Consider the following 10,882-nt stretch of genomic DNA (forward strand, 5'->3'; position numbering starts at 1 on the left):
TTAGGATTTATTCACTCAAACCCATTACTAGCCCTCCCTGGGAGGGCCCTGTGCTGGGCAATGTAGGAATGGAGATGAATGAGACATGAGAGCCTGGAACCATGAACACACAAAAAATCACTATTACAGTGTGGTTCATGAAGCAGACCACGGCGTGTATGCATGCTGGGCGAACCCAGAAGAGGGCAGTTTTCATTCTGCAGAGGGAATCTGTGGAAGTCTCCATTACAGGAGCTGACATTCTCAGGCAGCCTCTAAGGATGACCAGGTGTTGACTTAGCCAAGCCGAGAAAGCTAAGTGAAGGACAAAGGGAGGCAGCGGGGACACAGGAGTAAAGGCAGGGCCCCTAAGTGCCATCCAACCTCTTATCATCTTCCTGCCTTTGAGCAAACTTCCTGTTAATTAGTCGACTTAATGAATATTTACTGAGCACCTGCAGTGGGACTCATAATGCTTGAAAATTTGGGGGCACCACCTGGAATTCTTAATCAATGTTTGAAAAAGAACTAGGTGTTTCTGAACTAACTCTGATGCATGTTTATCTTCAGAAACTAAAGTCAGCAGGAGCCATAGGACAAACGCAGAATTGCACAAGTGCATGTGCACACACACACGCACACACGCACACACACACACCCCACCCACACCTTCTTGTGAGGATGGAGACTGTCGAGGGATTTAGAGCATTTTCACCTTCACGCTTGATTCCCTTCTTACTCTGACTTCTTAGATTATATCTGATGGGTTGACATCCTTTTTCCGGGACTGTTAGCAACAGATCACACTCCCAGCAGGGCCTTGAGACAAGCCTGTCCCCCATCAGGGTGGCTATCATCAGAGACAGAGGCCTGCATGAACAAGCACAGTGAGGCTGTCATGCCTTCTTTAGGGATTTCTGGGGCCAAGCTGACGCTTAGTTCTCTATCCCTTTATTGCCCTCAAATACTGTAGAAAAAAATCTGCTTCCAAGAAGAAGCCAACCGTGCCCTACCCCACACTAAGCTTCCAGGCCTGGCACAGGCTAGAGCTGCCAGAAAGAACTTTGAATGAAATTTAGAGTTTTAACTAACACCTATGGCTGGATACTTTTATCCTTTTTTAAAATTTCTTTTATTGAAGTATAGTTGATTTATAATATTGTGTTAATTTCAGCTGTACAGCAAAGTGATTCAGTTATGTGTATATATACATTCTTTTCCATATTCTTTTCCATTATGGTTTATCACAGGATATTGAATATGGTTCCCTGTGCTATACAGTAGGACCTTGTTGTTTATCCATTCTATATATAATAGTTTGCATCTGCTCATCCCAAACTCCCAATCCATCCCTCCGCCTTGGCAACCACAAGTCTCTTCTCTATGTCTGTGAGTCTGTTTCTGTTTCATAGGTAAGTTCACTTGTGTCATATTTTAGATTCCACATGTAAGTGATATCATGTGGTATTTGTCTTTCTGACTCCCTTCACTTAATATGATAATCTCTAGGTCCATCCATGTTGCTGCGAATGGCATTATTTCATTCTTTTTTATGGCTGAGTAGTAGTCCATTGTATATATGTACCACGTCTTCTTTATCCATTCCTCTGTCGATGGACATTTAAGTTTCCGTGTCTTGGCTGCTGCGAATAGTGCTGCTATGAACATAGGGGTACATGTATCTTTTTGAATTATAGTTTTGTCTGGACATAATCCCAGGAGTGGGATTGCTGGATCATATGGCAACTCTATTTTTATGAATACTTTTATTCTTGAAGTGTTATCACATTTGTGACAACAAGTAACTGGAAAACCTTTCATTATCTACAGATGACCAGAAAAGTCAGGGGACCTGCCGTACACATACCCAAGAGCAGAAGGGAACTAGCTCCACAGAACAGGTTCAAGCAGGTGGTGGGAAAGAATTAAGTCGGTTTCTCTTTGTACTCTCCAAAGTTCTGTTCTTAAAATGTGATGTTTACCTACTTTCACCAGGAATTCTCAATATTCTGCTAGCCCAGCAGGTTGAAAAATGTCATCAACACAGTGGCTGGCTGGGTTCAAATCCCATTTCTACACTTACAGGTTTGCATAAAATTAGGCAGGATCGGGCTTCCCTGGTGGCACAGTGGTTAAGAATCCGCCTGCCAGTGCAAGGGACACTGGTTCAAGCCCTGGTTCGGGAAGATCCCACATGCAGTGAAGCAACTAAGCCCGGGTGCCACAGCTACTGAAGCCCGTGCGCCTAGAGCCCGTGCTCTGCAACAAGAGAATACACTGCAATGAGAGGCCCGTGCACCACAACGAGGAGTAGCCCCCACTCTCTGCAACTAGAGAAAGCCCACGCACAGCAACGAGGACACACACAACCAAAAATAAATTAATTAAGAAAAAAAATTAGACAGGATGTTTATTCTCTCAACAGCCGCATAGAGCTTAGAACAGGATCTGGTACATAGCAAATGTTCAGTCAATGAGGGCCAATGTCATCAACTTACTCATCAGAGACCTTGAGATTAATCAAAGTTCTGCTCATTAACTTCTAAAGAGAAAGAGGTTAGTAAACATTTGGAATCTTGCTCCAGCCAGAACAAGGCTGATGCCACTAGGGGTGCGTCCCTTACAGGACAGCAACACCCTTGTTTCCAGATTTCTGCCTCTAGGACCCACCCAGTTCAGTCCCTGTTCATAGTCATTGCCAAGAAAGGCTTGTTGAGCAAATGAGTGAAGGAATGCATGAATGAATGCATGCATGCCTACTCTGCCTATGCTCTGGCCACCGTGATCTGGTTGCTCTGGGGCCAGTTGAGTGGTAAGGATCTCTCATCTCTCCTTACCTTGAATCTACTGGGGCTCTTCAGAAACTCTTCCCAGCATGAGTCCCTCACTCCAGCCTCTGATGACTGAAAGGCGATTGTCCTAAGCAGTTGCATATCGAGTTGTAGCATGTATCAGAATCACTTGGAGTGCTTTTTAAAATACAGATTGCTGGGCCCACCCCCAGAATTTCTGCTTCGGTAGGTCTGGTTAGAAATGTGCATGTGTAATAATTTAGTGGTTTCTAGGTTGAAATTTGCATTTCTAACAACTTCTAAGTGACGCTGAGGCTGCTGCTCCTGGGACCTCACCTTAGGAAACATTATTCTAAACCCTGGATTTGACTGCATCACCCACTGCTTGAAAAAATCTCGGAGAGTTCCCTTTAAAAGTCCACAAACTAAAGCTACTAAATAAGGTCCACACTCCTCAGTCTTGGGCCCCTCCAGCTTAGCTCCAGTCCAACATTCTGGCCTTGTTTCCTGCCACACCCCTCATTCTCTAGCCTCACTGAGCTACTCTGTATTTTGTGAACATTCCATGGCGCTGCCTTTGCACGGTTCCCTCTGCCTGGAATGCCTTTCTCAGTTATGCTAACAAACTCCTGCTCATCCTTGAAGACCTGATTCAATTGTCAGCCTCTGTGTCACTTTCTGTGAGCTCCTGTGGATATACGGTGTGGCCCCAGCACACTGTACGTGGCCCTACTATCGCCCTTGCACGTTGTCTTTTAGGTGCCTGTTATGTTACTTGACTGTCTGCCCCTCCAGCCATGACCACGTGTTATTCCTATTTGATGCTCAAAGCCCAGCACGCTTGCCAAAAGGAGCAGTTTAGTGCCTATGTGATAAATAAGTGAGTTCCAGGCTACAATTGCCCTAGCTGATACCTAGCCTGCTCCACAGATGTTTACTGTATTAATCAGCTATTGGTGTAATAATGCTGCATAACAGACACATACACATACACACAGTCTCCAACAACAACTGTTTTTCTCACTCAGCTAGGGCAGCTCTGCTTCAGGCAGAGATTTGGCTGAGCTGGGCCACAGGCTGCAAGTTGGGTTCAGGCTTGCTGTACACATTTTCTCATTCTGGGACCCAGAGCTCTGCAAGACATGTTCTTCTCATGGTGGATCACATAAGCACAAGAGGTCTAGCCAAAACATGCAAGCATGTTTACAGACTCTGCTCACATCACATCTGCTAATATTCTGTTGGCCAAAACAAGTCATAGGGCCAAAACCAACATTAACAGAGTGCCATGGTGCCACTCTGTCTGCCATGGTGCCAAAAAAACCACATGGCAAAGTGTATGGAGGTATAATTCTATAAGAAGCCAATTGGGAATTGGGAAGGAAGTATTGGAAGAATAACAATCCAACCTATCAAATATATTTTCCCATCTTAGGGGCCTCAATCATCTTTGTTTTTTCTGTTCAGATGACACAATAGAAACCCAGACACCCAGTGAATCTCCATTGCCAACCCTGGACATTAGCTGGGCTATCTCTGGACTTCAATTGCTGCATCCATAAAATGGACAGAGCCAAGCAAAGGCCCAGAAAACCTTGGTGGTAGTCAGCCTTTTGATAAGAAATAGAAAAGTTGCCCCTCAGATATTTCCATATTTCTATTCCCTCTCTTAAGAAAAGCATTGCCACTGGTTACACTAGTTTTTCTTTTTCTTCTTTTTTTTTGATTTGTGTCTATACTACATCATATTTAAGATGTAGCTAGTTACTTCAAAATCTCACTTGAACTTCGGCCGTGCTTGCAGTTGTTCAAGTATTGATACTTAGAAAGTCATCTAAAATAATAGACTATCCTCAAAAATGTGCCATGTTGTGGTTTAAGGACTATGCTCTGGGTGGTCTGGTGGTTTACAAACTGTTGTGTAGGCAAGCCCAGCTGGAAGGGTCCTTTAAGATGGCAGAGAACTAAGAGATCAAAGGCTTCAGACAAACGAGTGTTCTTCCCAGAGCCAGGTGGGAAGAAACTCTCCTGTTACTGTACTATATATAGTGCTTGTGCTCTGAAAATAAGAATATTTTTTTATAGAGCTCTGGAGATTTGAGACAGAGGTCATTGTGACCTGCTCTCTGCTGGTAGGTCAGGACAGACCTACTGACTTCCCAGGGTGGTAACTGGAGCCAGTCAACTTATTCTTGCCTCACTGCTTCAGCCTTGAACTTCTGTCAACCATAGGCCTGGTCCGGAAACCCCAGAAGGGCTAGACTGAGCCACTGCATTTTTTTTAGTTACCATATGCAAAGTCATTATAGTCATTAGTGGAAACTGCCATTGTTAGAGAAATACCGCACTGGCCTGCTTGTGTTGAAAGCACAATTTCCATTCTTCTTTTGCAAAATGTTATGGATTTAAAATTTCTCTTTTTTGATCTAATTCATCTTTTCATAATGGTACTTTCCTTGAGCTGAGGCCTCATTCACTATGATTTTACCTAATACTTAATACAAAGGCTGACAAGCAGCCCTGCCTAAACCAGCAGAAGGAAACCAGTGGAAGGAGGCCATAAGGCAGTTCCCATGGAGATGGGAGAAAAGGCAGCAAGCCCCTACCCCACCCTCTACACACCCACACTCGTGTTCCGTTGCTAAGAATTACATCACACTATAGGTCTTCTCCAGGACAGGGCAATGACCTCTAAAAGTTTGCTGTGTCCCCTCTGTGAGCTTTTTGGAAACGTGTAGCAGCACGTAGCACACCTCTAGTTCGTGACCCCCTCCTCTCCTCACTACTCAGCCTCCCACCTACTTTTTTTTTTTTTTTTAATTAATTTATTTATTTATTTTTGGCTGTGTTGGGTCTTCGTTTCTGTGCGAGGGCTTTCTCTAGTTGCGGCGAGCGGGGGCCACTCTTCATCACGGTGCACGGGCCTCTCACTATCGCGGCCTCTCCTGTTGCGGAGCACAGGCTCCAGACGCGCAGGCTCAGTAGTTGTGGCTCACGGGCCTAGTTGCTTCGCGGCATGTGGGATCTTCCCAGACCAGGGCTCGAACCCGTGTCCCCTGCATTGGCAGGCAGACTCTCAACCACTGCGCCACCAGGGAAGCCCCCTCCCACCTACTTTTAGCAACTAGCCAAGAAATCATCCGATATCCACACAGAGGCTGAAGAGCAGGAGGCAGATTCTGTGTCAAAGCGGGCAGCACGCGTAGCATAGTCCAAAGATCCAGGAGTTAGGAGACGGGGGCTCTGGCCCCATCTGACTAGATGGTGACCCTGGACAGGTCCCTTCATCTTGCTGCCCCTCAGTTCCCTTTCTGATCTCCTTCTCCATGTAAGTTTACCTCGTTCTTCTCTATTTCAACCCACTGTTGGACTCTTTCATAACATAACTTATAATTATTCTATCTTTTTACTTGCCCTTAGTCTGAAGAAATATTCATTTAATGAATGAATGATATCAAATGATCTAATTTTAATATTCTCTGACTTTTCAGCTAGTCAAAGCAAAAACAAAAACAAATAATTGTATAAAGAAGCATTAGCTCCCTTCTGGAGTTCCCAGGGAAGACATGGGGAGATGGATGATTAAGTGAAAATCCCCTGTTCATCAGCCGCTCCTTCTTGTAACATTACGTTTAGCATCATAGAGGACAATTTATCATTTTATATATTTGTGTTTTTAAAGCGCCCTGAATAATTGTCATGAGCACAGAAACTGGGAAGTCTTTCTTCTCTTTCTGGCACTTTCTTATCTTTCTAGCATCTCTCGCCTGATCTGATAAATCATTTTAATTAACATTTAGGTATGCAGTCTAGCCTACTAAGCAAGTCTAGGCTAGTCTCCACTTTCATCACACATTTTTAATGAGTTTTTGCATTGTCTCTGCCCAGTCTATCAACCCCAGAGAACTTAAAATCAAATTGAAACCTAAAAGTGTAAAAATAATTTAAATTGCCCTACAGACTGGAGTTGTTTGTGTTAGCAGAAACCATCCGGGCAAAGCCACTGTAACTGACTGTCGTTAGCCACTGTTTTTCAATATAACATTTAATTAAGATGTTGCTGATGGTTGGCCAGTGGCCCTGGTCTCCATCCTCACCCCACTCCATAGCCCTTCAATTGCATCAAATTGGGCCAGCCCAAAGCTAATGGGCAAATTACAGAAAACTGCAGCTTAAATCCCTGCCCCCCAGCACACACACTTATCTCTTATTTGTTGACGTTGACTGGAGTTTTTAATCTGCTTTCTACTTATTTGCTTTCCAATAGCTAAAATGATAGATCTCATCCTTGCTCTTTATGGTTGCTTCTGACACAGGATGGAGATCCCAGTCTCTCTGAGACATCTCCTCTGGAAAGATACAGATTTGATCCCCTGTGCTGGCCTCCAGAGAACTTCTGGCCAGAGCAAATACATCCATGTAATATCAGATATTCATGGCAAAAATTAAGCTGACTCCTGATGTTTTTGTTTAGATCTTTGCCCTATGTGGTCAACCTGCCATCTTTCCAGGCTTATTTCCCATTTTCCTTCACGCTAATCAGAACCAACTTTGCCTTGTTCCTCCTACAAGCTTTGTGTTTTCCGGAATCCTTGCCTCCTGAATACTCATCCCTTAAGGCTCAACTCACCTGCAGCCCCCCTCATGAAACTGTCCTAGATCACCACAACCGGAAGTAATCTAAACCCCCATGGGACTCATTTCTCTTAAAGGACTTTTCTCTTTCTGCCTTATGGTTATTTATGAAATTTCTTGTCTTCTGTATCAACAGTAAATTATTTGTATGCAGGGACAATCTCTTCATCGTCTTTGTATCTCACAGAGTAGTCACTATCATTGCCTCGCTTGTGACATGAGACACCTGTTATACATTTGGAGCTTGATACATGTTACTAAAGATAGATAACATTCTGTCATTCCTTTTGGACTCTAATGTCAGTAGGGAGCTGGAAAGCTAGTTAATGAACTAGAGCATGACATAGGGAGAGTTTTCTGACTCAGTGTACGTCCGGGTGCCTAGGACTTAATCCATATACATCACAGGCCTATGTCAGGAGTTTTAATTTCACACTGAGCTAAGTGATAAACTATGGCTACATCTGCAACTACTTGGAGATGCGAGGACATACAGGTATTGATAGAGAAGTCTACTCCAACAGGTAAGGGCATAACTCCCTTTTTGTCCCTTTTGGATGACCCTATTCTTGTACTACCCATAGGTTCAGGACCCAGCGACGGACTTCCAGGGGGAAGCATATAAATGGGATGGGTCCAGGGGCCTGGCTAAGTCTAGAAGAGCATGACCCAAGTTAATTCATGAATGCGCAGCCAGATCTGAGAACTGAAAACAAAGTCAAGAGAGTATTCTGCATTGGGATTAGGAAAGACGGGAACTTTCAGAGAACTAGGGGTCTGAGATGATGTCACACCGCTAGTAGGAGGCACGGCTGGAATTTGAACAGAGTCAGCCCATGCTCTTCTCTACTGGGCTACACATCCTAGCCGGGGCCCCACCCAGACCCCACTCTCCCGGGCTTCATACTATCTCCTCTTTGTTGGCAGGAATTGTCCTGGGCCACGATACCTGTGCCTCAGTTTTGTCAGCTGTAAAATGGAGGATAATAGTGCCTACCTTACTCAAAGTATTAAATCCAGGAAACCCTGCTACAGCACAGAGGAAATGCTTGATAAATGTTCACCTGCTTATTATCATTGTTCTCTTTCTGGTTCTGGAGGTTGGGAAGACCCTTCCTCATCAGGCAATGAAACGTGCGGCCATGATGCAGAGGCAGAGAGCACTGCTGGGCTGCCACCAACGTTGTTTCCAAGGTGATTTCCTTGCCTTCAAGCCCCTCAGAGATGCAGTTTCTTGAGCCCCAGGGCCATGACGTTTTCCTAGTGCTGCAGGAATCCTGGTGAGCAACCTGGGCCCCCACCTTCGCCTGAGAGCTTATTAGGGAGTGAATGTTTGTATCCCCCCCTCCCAAAATTCCTGTGTTGAAATCCTGACCCACCCCCAATGTGATGGTATTAGGAAGTGGGGCCTTTGGGAGGTAATTATGTCATGAAGGTGGAGTCCCCTGTGAATGGGATTAGTGCCCTGAGAAGAAGAGACAGGAGAGGCTGCTCCTCCCCCTGCTCTTCACCACGTGAGGCCACGACAAGAAGGTGGCCATCTGCAAACCAGGAAGAGGGCCCTCACCTTGCCAGCACCTTGATCTTGGACCTCCCGGCCTCCATAGCTGTGAGAAATAAATGTCTGTTGTTTAGCAGTCAGTGCCAATCAGTGGGATAGCGGCCCAAACTGACTAAGACAGGGCTGCTCAGGGCTCTAGTGGGAGCAGCATTGGTGTGAGAACCAGTGAGTAAGTGCAGACAGTGGCCAACCTCCTTTCCCAACCAAAGCCCCGGGACCCAGGCCAGTTCATCCCAGAGAGGCTCTGCCAGACCTTCATGGAACCAAGCAAGGAGCAGCCTTGCCCTAGGCCAAGTCATAGGCCATGGGCCAGGCCCAGCTTCCGTGAAGCAGTCGGATCAGGGAGAGGCCCTGCCCCAGTCTGTACCTCCTCCTACACTCCTTGCCAAGGGCAGGCTTTCAGGGGGGCATGTGGGCCAGGAGCCCATCACAGCTTTCCCATGTGCGGCTCCCTGTAGGACTGAACAATTGCCAGCCTCTTGGCTCTGTTGATGAGAGCACTAAGAAGGTTTGCTTCCAGTCTCCCCAGGACAATGGTGACCCAAAGGCCTTCAACATTTCTAGCTCCTGCTGGGATCTAGACACACTGGGCTGGGGAGTGTATGGGTGGTGAAGGCTGTGCTCTTGGCTGTGGCTATGCTGTGGGAAGGGCAGAGCATGATACAGGACAAGGGTCAGTTCTCCTCGAAGCCCCCCACTGCCCTATCAAGTATCATCTGTCCTCAAGACAACTCCTTCTTCAGGCAAAGAGGAGGGACTGACTTGGGTTCTGCTCATTCTCCTCTCCTAGACACTTTGGAACCCCTGGGACCAATCACCTCAAGGCCAGAGAGAAGGCAGCACCTCAAAACCTGGGCGTGGGGCTGAAACCAGTAGGGCTGCCCAAGGAGAAAATTTGCAAATGGCCAGGCCTGAGAAATAAGATGACTAAGAAAGGAATCCAAGGAGACAGGCCATCAACTTAGAGATTTACCTGTGCTCACAAGCAGAAAGCAGAGGTTCCATAACCACAAACAGGGCAGAAGAAAGCAGAAGCCTGACAATTCGAGACAGACATGGAGCAGACAGAGGCAGGCTGGCCCAAGTGGGTAGTGTGGCTGGTTCAAGGCAAACCTTACAGAGCCCAGATTCCAGCTCTGACAGCTCTGTGTGAAATTCTAGAACACTTCCATTGGCTCAGACCAAGGTCCTAAAAGAGAAGCTCCTCTGGAGAAGAAGGACCCCATCTGTCACTCTTGGGAAAACGGCATTCAATTTACAACACTGATGAATCACCAGTGCATGCTGGGACCTGCGCCAGGCCCTGGGGTACAGCAGGAATGAGATGACCTATTCCTGTCCTCACAGAGGACATAGCAGGAATTGGAGACAGTGCACTAGTGGTTACAGATGCACTGAGCATTGCACAGAAGTCCACTTAGCAAGAGAAAACGTTTTTCATCACTTCTGTACTCAGTTCTTTAATGAAGAGAATTGAAAATAGATATCAGATAGAAAGCAAACTTATGGTTACCCAAGGGGATAGCACAGGGGATGGAGACAAATTAGGAGTTTGGGATTAACATATACACACTATTATATATAAAATAGATAAACAACAAGGACCTACTGTATAGCACAGGGAACTATATTCAATATCTTATAATAACCTATAGTGGAAAAGAATCTGATAAAAGCAACTGAATCGCTTTGCTGTATACCTGAAACTAACACAACATTGTAAATTAACTATACTTCAATTTTTTTTAATGGTTAAAAAATTTTAAAAACAATTTTTAATTTAAAAAAATAGATGTTAGATATAGAAGCTATCCAACCCTAGTCTCATGAGAGATTTTTTTTTTTTAAAGATAATTTTAAGGGGAGCCTTCACGATAGTGACTTCATGGTGGTGATTTACCCTAAACATCCCCAA

Source organism: Balaenoptera borealis (genome assembly GCF_965194805.1).
Source record: "Balaenoptera borealis genome assembly, chromosome: 10".
Taxonomy (NCBI): domain Eukaryota; kingdom Metazoa; phylum Chordata; class Mammalia; order Artiodactyla; family Balaenopteridae; genus Balaenoptera; species Balaenoptera borealis.